This window comes from Hakea prostrata, chromosome 1, assembly GCF_041222555.1.
Source record: "Hakea prostrata isolate BN-2017 chromosome 1, UWA_Hpros_2, whole genome shotgun sequence".
NCBI lineage: Eukaryota > Viridiplantae > Streptophyta > Magnoliopsida > Proteales > Proteaceae > Hakea > Hakea prostrata.
The window spans coordinates 56,536,486-56,553,086 of record NC_142600.1 but is presented as its reverse complement, the minus strand read 5'-3'; positions in this window follow the sequence as shown (position 1 = coordinate 56,553,086).

Sequence of the window (16,601 nt, the reverse complement as noted above, 5' to 3'; positions counted from 1 at the left end):
TTCTGACTCTTGTCCTTCTTCTTTGCAGTGCCTCCAAAAATGAACCCTGAAAGCCTGCGGGTGAAGGCCGCCATGGCCGTTGTGACAGCCGAGCAACGATCGCCCAGAGCCTTGACCGTAGATCAAGAGGCTTCTATTCCCTTTCCCGACCCCTCTTATAGGGGTATCAGGAATATCAGACCCGTGGCTGATGCTTCGGGTAAAGGGAAGAAACCGATGGTGGAGAGGTCTAATGTCTCTTCCTCCGCCCGAACCAAGAGGAGGCATGACACAATTGATGCTTCCTCCAATAAAAAATCCAAAGCTTCAACGGATGGTGAGGAGGTCTTCACCCCTCAGTGGACCCTGAAGCTGACCGACAGGGTGACTCGAGATCCCGAGAAAGCTGCAGAATGGAGCTCCCTCAGTCTTGCTCCTTCGATCGCCGGAATTTGAAGCCCTGGATGACACCTCCCTTGTTAGTCAATCTACAAGGTACCGGTCTTCTTGCTTAGTTATTTTTTCATAATTCCTTATGACTTCTTCTGATATTTTCCGCCTTCCCAGGAATGCTGTGTTGAGCTTTTATCAACACATGGAAGCATTGAGCCGGGTTGGTTGCACCAGCTCCTTGCTGCAAACCTGTGAAGAGAGTTTGGCAAAAGCCAATTCTTAAATAGACCAGCTGACTGCAGCTGCCGTGGAGCTGCAACAAAAGCATGAGGAAGAAGTGATCTCCCTCAAGGAGGCCCTCGAAGCGTCGAAGATTCGTGCCGCTGCTGCCGAGCGCGAGGCCAGGAAGCAAAAAGCAGCTGCCACGTTGTTTGGTGACAGGCTTGAATTCAAATGTAGGGAGCTCGAAGAACATCTGAAGTTGGCGATCCCTAGCAAGCCCGAGCATATAAAGCCAGAGCTTCGGAAGGAGTGTGTTCGGAAATACCTGAACAGCGTACCTTTCTCCGAGCTGCTAGGTATCTACAACCTTCAAGCTTATCGCTTGGGGTAGAACGACGTTTGGGAGCGAATCCTCGGATCAATCCCTGCCTTCGACACTGCTCCTTTTCGTGAGGTGTGCCACAAAGAGGTCTTCGGGAAAGTTGGTATGGATCTCCCGGACTGGGCTCAGGAAGAAGATGATCCTTTTCCAGCTGACCCTCAATATGAGGCATACCTGGCTGACGAGCCGACACTTCCAGAGGAGAAATCACAAGCCGAGTCTCAAGTTGCTGCTGTAGAGGACTCAGCCGATGCCATTCTTGAGGAAGGCTCTTCTCATGATCCTGAGAAAAGTCCTCCCGACCAGGGTCCCTCGGGCAACAATGAAGAAAAGGCTTAGGGAGTTATCTTTTTGTACAGATTTACCCTCTATTTAATGAATAGACATTTCTTTCTCATGTTGACCTTTATATTTCCCCGTCTCCTGCCGAAATCTTGCCTTGAATATCAAAGTATTAATGATAAAACTCATCACTTAACTTTACATTCCTCGCCGAATAATAATCTTGTAGAAATATTGTGAAGATGCGTTTCGGGAAGATGCATTAATCTTCTCCACTACTTCATTTATTGCAAAGTCCGCACGTTTCCCTTCTGCGAAGTTCAAACGTTTTCTTGCCTTTGTATACCATTCACTGTTTCCAATGAATCGGAAATACATCCATTATTTTAATGGCGGTGCGACGATTGGAGTTATCTCTGCATCAGGTGCTCGCTTCCACATGTTTCCATGTGGCATCCCTCTGACCGTTGATCTTGCTTTTTGCGGATTTCGAAGTGTCATTTCGATCTAGGTCGTCGGTTGTCCTTAGCCTTCAACCGTCGTCTTAATACCTGAGGCTATTTAAAGCCTTCGTGGGTACTCTCCATCTATCCTGTCTTCTGCAAGTTAGATTTGCTAAAGTGTTAAAGCGACCTTTCGTCCTTCGGCCTGCTTCCGTATTCCTCGTACTCCAACAATAGCTCTATCAACTTCTGAACAAGTGAGTTTCTTGATTACTCATCTCTTTCCCCACTTCCCCCCTGAGTAAACTGCACAGTAGTTATACTTGGGGTTTAGTTATTTGGGTTTGTTGGAAGTAAAAAAACTAGGGTTTTCCCTCTTGTTGTTGTCGTTTATTTCTGTACTGATACGGCTTGTTTGTTTGCATAGTGGCTCCCAAGATCAACCCGAACTTTATCAGAGCAAAATCTTGCAAGAAAATCGTTCTGTCGGTGGTGGTTGGGGCCAGTGCGGTGGTTTCAGATAGTGAATCCTCCAAGCGTAAGGCGACTGCTGCCGGTGAATCTTCAAGTCAGATTCCCACAGTTTCTATTGATGTCGTCCCTGCGCCTCCTTTGCCCGAAGTGATCGCTCGTCTTTCCCAGGAAGATCTTGATCACTCCGTTGCCGATGGTGCTACCGACGCCCCTGCTGGTGAGACTGTTGGTGCACCCCCGAAAGAGACTCTTCGGGCATCTGAGGCAACTATGTTGGCGTCTGATGAAGGTGTGGTTCCAGCAGGTGCTGCTCCTATTTCCAACTCCAGTGCTTGTTTGGCATCCTCCTCCTCTCCTTCCGAGTTGGAGGATTTTGCCACTAGGAAGCGCCGTCGGGTGACAAGTGATGTAGCTCATCCTTCTCTTGGTGTAGCTCATCCTTCTCATCCTTCGCATGAATTAGTGTCAAACGAGTTTGACAGAGCATTGGAATGGTGTACTGCTGCTTGAATGACTTCTGAGAGCGCAGTTCTTTCCAAACTTCCAGATGAAGTCTTTACGAAGTCACTGATGATGTAAGTCTTTCTTCATTATCCTCTGATTCTGAAAAATTACTTTTCTGCTCCTCGTTAACTCGGAAGTTGTTTGCAGGAGTCTTGCTGGTAACTTCCACAACCAAGTGGAAGTAGTTACTAGGCTCAGTAGATTGAGCAATGAAGTTTCTAGACTTCGGGAAATCTCCGAAGCTAAAGATGTTGAGATTGCTCGCCTTCGGAATCTAGCTTGGGAGGTGGCAGGAGAAAAAAATTCGATGATTGGTCGTCTTCGGTCAGACTTGGATGATGCCAGGGAGAAGATCCGGCGACTGGAGCGAACAGTTGGAAAGTCAGGAGCCAAAGGACCTGAAACGTTACCTGAAAGGCAAGCTGTCGTTCCTTTGCCCGAATCCCTTCCAACTGATATTCGCAGAGCCTGCGTCTTCAAGTATTTACACAGTAAGCCTTTTGTTGATATGCTGAATGCTTATAACTTGCAGGCGTACCGGGATGGTGAGAACGAAGTATGGGAATCAATATTAAGGAAGGACCTCATTTTGATACGACTCCCTACGATCTTTGTTTGCCATCCTGAAGTATTTACCGACCTGGGTATTCCTCCTCCCGACTGGACCAAGGATAAGATTGATCCTCCACCTTCCGATCCAGATATTATGCATTATCTGGAAGATTCTTCTGTTTATTCTCCCCTGGAAGAAGTCAATTATGACGAGCTTGTCCTGAATGCGAGTTTGGTCGAGGACCATGCTTCTCCTGGACAAAGAGTATGAAATTGCGGAGGATTTTATGCATACCGAAATATTTTTGTAATCCTCATTTCTTCTCTTCTTTTCCTTGAATCCCCACCAATGGTTGACTCATATGTTTGTTCTAGCAAAGTCGCGTTGATCTTGTATAACTTCTCAACAGTCACCTATGATGACTTTCTTTTTTGACCGAAGATTGTATCCAGCTCTTGTAATTGTTTTGATACTGGCCTCTTTGGATCTTTTGAAGAAATAAGAAATTAACTTTATCTTGAACTTTGCTAGCCACTTGAATCGCTGTTGCATTAGGTCTTAGTTGTTTGAAACAATGCCTTTACTTAAGGATTTCCGGAGAAATACAATAAGTCTGAGAAGGAACTCACTCGGGTTTTAAACCGATGCCTTTACTTAAGGATAATTCAAAAATTCAATAAGTCTTGAAGGAACTTACTCGGGTTTTAAACCGACGCCTTGCAAAAGGAACTCACTCGAATTTTCATCCGATGCCTCGACTTAAGAAAGTCCAAAAATTTCCATAAGTGTTGAAGGACCCACACGAATTTTCATCCGATGCCTTATAGTTGGATCTTGTTCTTGAATGTGGTGTATGATGCCCCCCAATCAAAAGATAGTTTGTTGAAAGCCAAAAATTGCATTGATTGAGTTGAAAATGATTACATCGTGAACAAAATTGAAACCATCCTCAAGGATAAAACTTTTTGAGATGCCTAGCATTCCACGAACGATCCAACTCTTTCTGGGTGTTGATGTTCTTCAGCCTGTAAGCTCCTGAACCGACCGGTTTCACAACCATATAAGGTCCTTCCCAGGAAGGGTCTAATTTTCTTTGGTGACGCGGGTCGGAAGCTAGGGTGTTTCTCAACACCAAATCTCCGGCTAAGTACCGACGATTCTTCACTCGAGTATTATAATGAGACGCTATCCTTCTTTGATAATGTTGAGTTCGTGCTATTGCCTTTGCCCGAACTTCGTCCAACAAATCAAGACTATCAAGCAGCCCTTGTTCATTTCCTTTTTCCTCGAACTCACGATCCCGTAATGTCCCCGCCATTATCTCCACTGGTGCCAATGCTTCGGATCCATATGCCAACCTGAATGGAGTTTCTCCTGTGGGTGTTCGAACCGTAGTTCTATAAGCCCACAGTACATTATGAAGTTCTTCGACCCAAGAAGCTTTGTCAGCTTCGAGTCTTCTCTTTATTCCTTCCAGTAGCGTTCAGTTAGTAACCTCTACCTGTCCATTGCTTTGGAGGTATGCCAATGAGGACATACGATGCTCGATCATATACGTTCCACAGAATTGCTCAAATTGTGGATAGTCGAACTGAGTACCATGGTCAGTGACAATAATCTTTGGAATCCCAAAGCGATATATGATTGATTCAAGCACAAATTTCTCCACTTCTTTCTCAGTAATTGCCGCCGGTGCAATCGCTTCTACCCATTTTGTGAAGTAATCAATTGCTACTATCGAGATATTCCCGTCACTTCGATGCCTTGGTGAATTTGCCCATGATATCAATTCCCCACATTGCAAAGGGAATGGGATTTAGAATTGAAGTCATAGTTTCCGCCGGGCGCTTCGATACTGTAGCATGAATTTGATAGTTACCACATCGACGAACGTACTCCATAGCAACCTCTTGGACCTTAGGCCAATATAACCCAAGTCTCAGAATTTTGTGAGCCAAGGCTCGTCCACCCATGTGAGCTCCACAAATTCCTTCATGAACCTCAGCCAAAGCTGATTTTGCTCCTTCGGGGCCTATACATCTCATAAGGGGTCCAGCATAAGATCTTTTGTATAGTCTCCCGTTCTGAATGACAAATCTAGCTGATCGAATCTTGATCAACCTTGCCTCTCTTGGATCCTCGGGTAATTTGTCATCCCTTAGATACTCGATTATTGGATCCATCCAAAGAACGTTCGCTTCAATATAAGAAATTTCTTTCTCATGATAACTTGGAAAAGTTATCTCTTCAATGTAGACCGAAGGGTCTAGATTCTTTTCCTTGGCATTGACTAGTCGGGATAGCTCATCTGCCACTGAATTTTCATTCCTCGAAATCTGAGATATCTTCAAATTCCGAAATTGGTTTTGAAATGCCCGCACTATCTCTTGATATTTACGCAAGCGTGGTTCTTTAATACCATACTCCCCCTGGACTTGGTTGACTATAAGTTGAGAGTCACTATAAATAGTAACATCTGCAATAGATAATGCTTTTGACAACCAAAGTCCTGCTATCAGAGCCTCATATTCTGCTTCGTTATTACTTGCGTCAAATGCGAATCTCAAAGCATATCGAATAATAAATCCCGCTGGACTTTTTAATAGAATTCCAGCTCCTGCTCCATCTTTATTACTCGAACCATCCACATATACCTCCCAAGTGGTTGGTATAATGGGATCCTCAATGGTGGGTTCCACTGGTGCAGTAATTTCTACTACAAAGTCGGCTAATGCCTGAGCCTTGATTGCAGTTCTGGGCTTAAAGCTCACTTGGAACTCGCTGAGTTCAACCGACCAGGACACCATCCTTCCAGACAAATCAGGTTTGTTAAGAACTTTACTAAAAGGAAAAGTTGTAAATACCTTAATTGGATGAGCCTGAAAATATGGCCTTAGCTTCTTGGCGGCCATCATGAGAGCCAGAGCCTGCTTCTCAATCTGTGAATATCTTGTCTCCGCATCTAGTAACACGTGGCTTACATAGTAAATCGGCCACTGTTTTTTATCTTTTCCCGAACAAGTCTTGCACCGACCGCCGAAAGGGACGTCGCTAGATATAGCTGTAATATTTCCCCCTTTTTTGGTCTGGACAGGATCGGTGGTTGTCCAAGTGCTTCTTTAAATTCCTTGAAAGCTTTCTGGCACTCTTCAGTCCACTTTGCTTCCTTACTGCCCTTCAGGTCTTTAAGTGCCTTGAAGAAAGGCAAACATTTTTCTCCAGACTTGGAGATGAATCGATTTAAAGCAGCAACTCTCCCTGTTAAACACTGTACATCCTGAACGGTTTTGGGAGCCTCCATATCAATCAGAGCTTGTATTTTGGTAGGATTAGCCTCAATTCCCCTCTGTGATACCATGAAGCTCAAAAATTTGCCCGAGGAGACTCCAAAGGCACACTTTTCTGGGTTTAGCTTCATTTGATGTTTCCGCAGTACTGAGAATACCTCAGTCAAATCTGCAATATGATTTTCTTTTGTAAAGCTTTTCACTAGCATGTCGTCAACATAAGCTTCAACATTCTTTCCTATCAGCTCTTTGAAAATCTTGTTGACGGCCCTCTGATATGTTGCTCCTGCATTCTTTAGGCCAAAAGGCATGACCTTGTAATAATAGCTCTCACGATCAGTCATGAAAGCCGTATACTTCTCATCCTCCTTATTCATAAGGATCTGATTATACCCTGAGTAGACATCCATGAAACTTAAAGTTTCATATCCTGCAGTCGCATCTATCAAGAGGTCAATCCGAGGCAACGGGTAGCAATCTTTTGGGCAAGCTTTGTTAAGATCTGTGTAGTCTGTACACATGCTCCACTTCCCATTCGCCTTTTTTTACCATTACCACGTTGGCCAACCAAGTTGGGCACTCAATTGGTTCTATGAAACCAGAATTCTTAAGTTTTTCAACTTCGCTTCGAACGGCTTCATACTTTTCAATGGAGAAATTTCTTCTTTTCTGTATCACTGGTTTCGCCTTAGGGTCTATCCAGAGTTTGTGCTCTACAATGGCCCGATCGATTCCGTGCATGTCCTCAGCAGACCATGCAAATACATCTTTATTCTGTTGAAGAAAAAACTTCAACTCATCTTTAAATTCTTCCAACTGTTCAGACCCGATATAAGTAATCTTCTTCTCATCCTCGGTACACAGCTGGATTTGTTCCAGCTTCTCCACTGTTTCGGGTCTTTGCATCTCTGTCTCTTCCCGATCATTTCGAACTTCTATGGGGAGGGCAGTTACCTTCCTCGGGCCCTCCTTGTCTTTTAAATTGGCAACATAACACTGCCGAGAGATCTTCTGGTCAGAGGAGACTTGACCAATTCCCATATCAGTCGGGAATTTTATCTTTAGGTGCTTTGTCAAAACAATAGCACCTATCTTGGATAAAGATGGTCGCCCGAGGATCATATTATAAGCTGGCAGTTCCCGAACCACCAAAAAATTGATTCAGACAGTTGTTTCCTTAGGAAAACTTCCAATGGATAAATCCAACTGGACCGATCCTTCCGCCACTGCAGATGACCCTGCAAAACCATATAGATGTGTGGATGAAGGTTTCATCAAGTCCTGATCCACCTTCAATTTTTGATACACTTCGTAGGAAATTAGGTCAGCTGCAGACCCTGTATCAATCAAAACTCTATGCACTTCCCGTCGTGCAATCTCTACCTCGATGACTATAGCATCATCATGAGGTAAACAAACGCCTCTTTCGTCCTCCTCGCTAAAGGTGATAGAATCTTCACCATTCAGCTTCTTCCGCTTCTGCGTCTCTCCGGTTCCAACAAATTTGGATTTTGTTTTCAGACTCCGGAGTGATTCGGGTTCTGGTCCCCCGAAGATGGTAAGGATCGGTGACCGAGTAGCTTCAATCACCTCCTTGCCTTTCTTAGACTTCGGGGCCTCCCTTGATCGTTCCAAATTAACCGAACGATCCCTTTTAGGAGCAGCCGCACGTGGCTCCCGTGGCTCCTCCCTCCTTCTTCTCCGCTAACGAAACCGGACAGATGTCCCCGAGATATCAATCTCTCAATATCTGCCTTCAGATGATGACAGTCATTAGTATAATGACCATAGTCCTTGTGGAATCGGCAATACTTTTCTCGATCCTGCTGCTCTCCGGGTTTCAAAAGAATTTTGGGCGGCCACTTTAAAATATTTTTTCTTTTGAGGATATTTAAAATATCAGCCCGAGGAGCATTCAATGGAGTGTACTCACTTTTACCGGGGGACCTTTGGCGCCAAGGCTGAGATTTTCCAACCCGATCACGAACATTTTTCTTTGGCTTCTCGCTCGCTCAGGAGCCTTCTGTTCCTTATTGGAGACTTTATTATCTCCTTGGCGCGCATCTAGAATCTCCATGACTTCAGCCTCGCTTCGGCATCTCTGTACCAACTCGGCATAAGTCGCAGGCATATCCTGTAGTAATAACTCCAGGAGTTTCCGATTAGTGAGTCCCGTGAATACAGCAGTTTTGGCTACTTATTCATCCAAATTTTCTATCTCCATCGTCACTTTGTTGAATCTTTTCGAAACTCTCTCGATTGATTCACTCTTTCCTTGTTTGACAAGAAACAAGGTTTCTTCCGTTTTCTTGACCCGTATTCCACTCGGAATCGCCCTATGAATTGGCGTGCCAATTCGTCAAAGTTTACGATCCTTCCGGAGGGGAGGTTCGAAAACCACTTTTGTGCTTGCTCCAGTAAGTGATGAACCAAAAACCACCATAAAATTTCATCGAATTACCCGAAACCGCCATGGTCTCGTTGGTAATAGCCGATGTGAGCTGTTGGATCTCCGGAGCCATCGAATGTTGAAAAGGTAGGCAAACGGAAGTTACGGGGAAACCGATATCCCGCAATTGGCTCGGCAAAGGGAGTCTTCCGAATGACCGAGTAAATATCCTCGCTTATTCTTCCCTTAGCCAACTGCCCTAATTTCTCATTGATGTTGGCCAATTCCCGACCAACTGGGGTCGGGTGATCTTCAACAATATGATCACGACCTCGATTAACACGATCATCCCGTGCTACTCGATCATCACGAACAGCCCGTCCTTCCCGAGCATTCCTCTCGTCGTGAACTGCTCGATCATCACGAACGGTTCTTCTGACAGTGGGTGAGTGAGTTCTTACCCCTGTATCCAACCTTGCGTTTGAATCAGCTGTACTCTCTTGCGGTCTGTCGAACCGATCGTCTCGCCTCGGTTGATCATCGATCCTCCTAAGTCCTCGGTCTCCTTCACGGAAATTATGATCGATATTCCGGTCTTCAGCCAATCTCTGGTCACGTGGCAATGCACGTCTCCCTGAATCGCACTGATCAGGCTCTTGTGGTAAAACCACTCGTCTGGTGAGCATGCGGAGTGCTTGGCTCACCTCCAAGAGTTGAATCTTTACCTGATCCAATTGATCTTGGATTGTATCAGGAGGAGAATTACGTCCTCCCTGGCCACCATCTACCTCGATAGGATTTTGGCTTTCCTGGAGAATATCTGGATTATTCACTCCAGGGATCTGAACACCGGAATTGCGTTGTGCAGCGGCTGCTGCGGTTGCTGATCTAGTCACCATGGCTTTTCAAGTCAGTTTCCCACAGACGGCGCCAATTGATGCATCCAAAATCTGCTCAGCCCTTAGATCTCCTCGTGATGTCTTGCAAAACGAAAGCGTCAGATGTGGCCCGACCGCTAGGGTCGGGAGTCCACCTCCGAAGGCTAAGTCAGTTGATGAACTTAATCACAAACGGCTCTGCTAGAAGTGCAGAGCTAAGGAATGAAGAACTGGGAAAGGTGATCTAGATAGCAGATCGCTGATAGTTTAGGTCTATCAGTATGTATCTGAACCTGAGTCTCAGATAGTATTCTTTTCGATCCATCCCTCACCTTGTATGGTAGTGAGGTTTATATAGAGTGTACCTTCGAATCTCCTTCGTTGGATGCACTTGAGCCTTCTTCGGGTAGTCGTTGGATCTTATCAGTTAGATCCGTTGAGCAATAGACTTCTACTAGTTTGGGCTAGTAGAGGACTCCTGAGATAACCTTTAGGTTATGCGATGATTATCCCTTCGATAATGATTATCCGCAGCCGTCAATTCGAGTCTGCCATCATTAGGGTGATTACCCTAATCCATAAGTAGGATTAGGGCACGCTTGCAGCCGAATAAGCTTTCTTCTCCAGCAAGCCATCTTCCGGATCCAGTTCGCTCGGGAACGAGTCAGATCTCTCCGTCTCGACCGGGGTCGAGGGTCGGACCCGGTATGAACCCGGTCCGATCATAATCTCTCCATATCACATCTATTGAATAACCAGAAGATTATTCAATTGAGTGAATTTTCTTATTCTGCTTGTTCTCAAGGAAAATCTATTGTTAGAAATTTACCAGCTAAAGTTGAGATTGAACATTCTATATTTTTTAAACGTATAGAGGGTGAAATATATGGGTCCATTCACCCATCATGTGGACCATTCATATAATATATGATTAGTAGATGCATATATAAAATGGTCACATGTATATTCATTATAAACTCGCATTTTGTATTTGCGAAATTGTTAGCTCAAATAATTAGATTAAGAGCACAATTTATGGATTATAAAATAAAGACAATTTGTTTTGATAATGCTAATGAATTTACATCTCAGGCTTTATGATTATTGTATAACAACTGAGATCACAGTTGAATAGCCTGTTGCTCATGTTTATATCCAAAATGGTTTGGTAAAATTATTTATTAAATGTCTCCAATTAATAGCTAAACCATTGTTTATGAGAACAGAGCATCATTTGTATGCATCAGGCCAAAAGGTTGTCATAAATTCTCCCTATTACAATTGGCTTATGGTTAGAAGTAAAATATTTCTCATCTTAAAATTTTTTGGATGTGCGGCTTATGTTCTAATTGCTCCACCACAGTTCCCAAATAAAGTTAGGAATATATGTTGGATATGAATTTCCTTATATAATTCAATATCTAGCCAATGATACGAGATTTATTTAAAGCAATACTTGCTGAGCATTATTTTGATGAATTAGTTTTTCCAACATGAGGGGGAGAGAATAAACAGTTGAAAAAAAAGATTGATTGTATGCATTATCATTATTTCATTAGATCCTCGCACTGAGCACTGTGAACTTGAAGTTCAAAGGATAATGCAATAAATATTATAAATCAACTGCCAGATTTGCTGACCTGTTAAGAATTACTAAATCTTATATTTCAGCTGTAAATACTTCAATTAGAATTGATGTCCTAGCAGGACAATCTATCAGTGCAAATGAAATTAAACCATGTTTAAAACGTGGAAGATCAATCGGTTCCAAGGATAAAATTCTAGAAAAGGAAATGAGCAAATGATCAAGATGATCATAATATGGAGACAATTGATTATGAAGATCCTAAAGGCATAACTTTCTATAAAACCCCAGAAGAGGTTCAGGTACCTGAAAATAATGAAGAGATCTCGATTAGTTATGTCATTGCAAGAAAAAGATGGAACTGAAAAATAAAGTTGTCGACAACATTTTTGTATATTATATTATTGTTGAAATAATGCAATAAGACGAGGATCTTGAACACAAATTTGTTGATGAATGTAAATGAAGAAATGATTGGCCAAAACGTAAAAACGCAATTCAAACAGTATTGAATTCGCTTGAAAAATTAAAGTTTTTGGACTTGTAGTCCAACATCTGAAGGTATAAAGCCAGTGGGGTATAAATGAGTTTTCGTGCAAAAAATGAAATGAGAAAAAAAAAATGAAATTGGGATATATAAATCACGAATTATGGCACAAGAATTTTCACAGAGGCCTAGCATTGATTACATGGAAATATGTTCTCTCGTGGTAGATGCAATCACCTTCAGATATCTTATTAATCTGGCAGTATATGAAAATTTTGACATGCGTTTATTGGATATTATTACAGCCTATTTATATGGCTCACTCGAGTGTGAAATATATATGAAAATCCCTGAAGGGTTCAAAATGCCTGAAGCACATAAAAATTCATAGGACATTTGTTCAATAAGGCTTCAGAGATTATCATGGCATATATGGTATAACTTCTTTAGTAGATATTTATTAAATGAAGAGTATAAAAATGATCAAATTTATTATTGTGCTTTTATTAAAGGATATGAATATGATTTTAATAAGTGTATATGAAGATGACTTAAATGTCATTGGAATTCCTGAAGAATTTTCAAAAGCAATAGATTATTTGAAGAAAGTTGAAATGAAAATCTTGAAAAGACAATGTTTTGTCTTGACTTATAAATTGAGCATTTGACGAATGAAATATTCGTTCATCAATCAACTTATACAAAAAATATTTTGAAGCGATTTTATCTAGATAAAATACATCCATTAAGTACCCCAATGGTTGTGAGATCGCTCAATATAAAGAAAGATTCATTTCGACCCCAAGAAAACAGTGAAGAATTTCTTGGTCCTGAAGTACCATATCTTAATGCAATTGGGGCATTAATGTATCTTGTTGATAATACACAATCGAATATAGCATTTTCTATAAGTATATTAGCAAGATTTATTTATTCTCCAATACGAAGACACTGAAATGTTATAAAACATATATTTCAGTATATTTGAGGAATTATTGAAATTATGTTATTTTATGAATGTGGACATCAACTTAGTTGTTATGTAGATGCAGGATATTTATCTGATATATATAAAACTAGATCTCAAACAGGCTATTTATTCACAAGTGAATGTTAACTATTTTATATTTGGTTAAGATCAATGATACGACGCATTCAGGAAGCATGCGGTCTTTTACTAGAAGAAGGAGTTTCAACAATATTATATGAAGATAATGCTGCATGCATAGCTCAATTGAAGAAATGATATATCAAACGAGATAAAACGAAACATGTAATATCCAGCCCTATTCTAACCCTGACCCTAACCCGGATCCACTGTTGTATTTAGGCCCGAAGACCCGAAGCGGTGGTAGAAGAGACTTCTGGACCCTTCTGATTGATAACTATGATGCGGAGACCGAGCCCATGGACATTGACGATGATACCCCTTGCTTGAATGCATTGTCAGTGTTTAAGGAAAGTTTGCGCATCGGAGAAGATTGATTTAGTTGAAGTACTTAATGACCTCCCGACCTCCCGTGCACAATCCGAAGGTATTCCCCGAAACTAGACTTTTTTATTGAATTGTTGAAGAAAACCTCACTCAATTTGACCTTATATAGCCTTCCAAAATCCCACTTGAAGTTGCTGAACTAAACCTGTTTTTTCTGCTGAGAAATATTTTAGTCGATGCCATCGACCAAAGACCATCGACCAAAGTTTCCCAGTCAGCCAACTTAATGATTCCATGGAATATTCTCTTTTCTAATTATTATAACATCGAGCTTTGAGCCCTATTGCAATCATTTTCACTCCTGAAAACGTGGGGGGAAGCTTCCCAAAGCAACTCCTAGGCATATGTGAAGGATACTCCACCAAAAACACATATTTTATCATTGATTCTTGCCTCCATCTTCAACAACAAGGTATGAATCATCATTCCACTCTCTATTCTACCTTTTTCTATTCTTTTCTATTCCTCTCTTGCTGTTGAGACATTGGAGACGGTGCTGCAACCTTGCAACCATCACTCCAAGTGTCCACTCATGCTTAACCTATGATTTCCTTAGCCACTATTGATGCTATGCCCCCATCTCAAGCCTAGCATATGTATTCCTTGATTTTCCTCTTAACATCATGCTATTTTGTACAAAGCTGAGTTGTATGGTATGCTATGTTCATGTTTATCACTATCATATGATTCCAATCGAATTTTTATAAGTTCTCCTAGCTATTGCATGCTATTTCTAGGTCAATGCAATCAATCCCAATTCATGCCATGATGTTTCTCTCTTGAACTTGATAACTCAAATTGGGGGTTTCTATTTAGACCATTGGATTATGTTCTTTTCTTGATTTATAGTGTCCTCCTACTGTTCTTAAGCATTCCTCCAAGTTTCAGATTGATCCGAACCCCAGAAAACCAATTTCGGATGAAAACCCCCAAAATCCACTATTCTGTCCTGAAGAGAATTTTGGTCGATACTCTTTGGTTGACGCCATCGACCAAAGAACATCGACCAAAGTTGTTGCTAACAGCAACTTTAGCCAGTTTAGACCCATTTCACATCCGATCTTCCTGATTTCTTCTCTAACTTATTATTGATGTTTGTTTAGGGTCTTAACAATTCTTTTGGACCATTTCTTGGTATTCTCAATTCATCATCAACTCAACCTAAGGTAATGATGGTTATCTCCATAAACATATAGGCCATCAACTTATGAATTGTGTTCTTACTTAAAGAATAGAATCTCTTGATTACTTTTAATTATCATAAGACTGTTATACATGTGTTAGGACAGTAGTATCGAAATTCTTATACTCTTGTCATGTTAAATTATTATTGATTACTTATGTCTATGATGATTCATTTCAATATCATGATTTAACTTTTATTATGAAAATGTATTGGATGCATGAGAAATGATGAACTGGAATATGTGATTGCCTACGTATAACTTGGGATTGGGAAGTGTCCTATTAACACTTCTGTCCTTGGGCATCGGAGGGAATAGTATGGGATGTTCTCCGACGGTGCCTATCGACACTTTCCTGGGTTATTGGATGACATACATAGGATTGTCTAGTTGGGTGGTTAGGATTGTCCTTGTCGTGTCAGACCCGAATCAGAAGGGCATTGAGACCGAACGACCCGTGGTAGTGTATGGTTTGATGGGCACTCTAGGCCAGTAACCAATCCGGTAGGGGACATAAACCATGTTACGGATACCCGAAAGGGGCCATTTATTGGTAGGGTTGCAAATAGCTAGACTTGGGCTCACGGGCGCTCAAGACCGGTAATCAATCCGTGAGAGGACGTGAGAGCTTCCCGTTTACTATTTGTGGATGACTAATAGGGTTGATGAGTCTGTAATCTGGGATTACGCTGACTATAGTGTAAAGGATACCAGAAAGGATCGCCGGGGGCTAGGAATGGACGTATCTGGATCTGACTTGATACGACTGAGTAGATGACTTGCATTGGGCTAGGCTTTACTGTGACATGCGCCAATACTTATACGAAACGGTGATGTGAGAGAGTGGTGACTGATTCCCCTACCATGGTTTTTGAGATGACTTTACCTAACTTCCCTAGCAGACCCAAGATATCTTGTATGATTGAGGGGGAGTGACTGACAACCCAAAGAAGTATGATGCTATGACTTAAAGCATGTCTACCATAGATGTCACGCCCTCCCAGCCGGTACCCTATCTGGCATACCCGAGAGTGTGATCCACAGCCCGAAGATCAGGTATCGAGTGATCAACCTCCCACATAAACAATAACATAATCATGAACAATCATAACATGAGTGCGGAAGATAAATCATAGATCCAATAAAGAAAGAATGAATCATAAATGAATCAGAATACTAAATATAATCAGAGTATCAAACAGATAAGTAAAGCGAGGCAAAAATCCCACTTTACAACCAGCGGAAAAGTAGCTCTAAAAGAATAAACTAGACAAAACCTAATCCCAGTAACAAGTACATTGGGTAACTAAATTGTTCTCCACTTTATAGACAACATCCTTGTAAGTGTAAATCTCATAAATAGCACAAGGACGCTTCCACTCAATGGTCGGACTAAGCATCGTACGGAGCATAACCACTCGCGGAATCTTCAGAGTAATTGTGGTAACCGCAATCACCTTCCTGGAGATATGTCTCTTCGCCTTGCGCTTCTTCATAGGGACCGTCATAGTACTCGGTACACTGCAGGATAGTCTAACAACATTGTACAATAAAGGAATGAGTTTCAAAGAAACTCGGTAAGGCGATTAAAATCCATAATAACATAAATGGCGAATTCCGAACAAACATAAATGCAATATGATATGAGACAAGCAATGAATGAATGAATCTAACTCTATGTATGCTGGTCTCTATTGGCGGACATGCTTTAAGTCATAGCACCGTACTTCTTTAGGAAAGTCCACTCACATCCTCAACCATTTAAGATATCTTGGATTCTCTCACGGATCATTTCACCGGTCTTGAGCAGCTGATTGGTAATGGGTCCTTCATCCCTCGGGACAAACCATGGCGGGGGTTAAGTCAACACACTCTCTCACAACCATTTGGTATAAGTACTGGCGCATGTCAGGGTAAAACCTAGCCAAATGCAAGTCTTCTACTTAGTTACATCAAGTCAGATCCAGATACTTCCATTCCTCGTCCCTGACGATCCTTTCCGGTATCCTTCACACGAGAGTCAGCGTATCCTATGGCACCGACCAACTCGGACTACGGACTCAT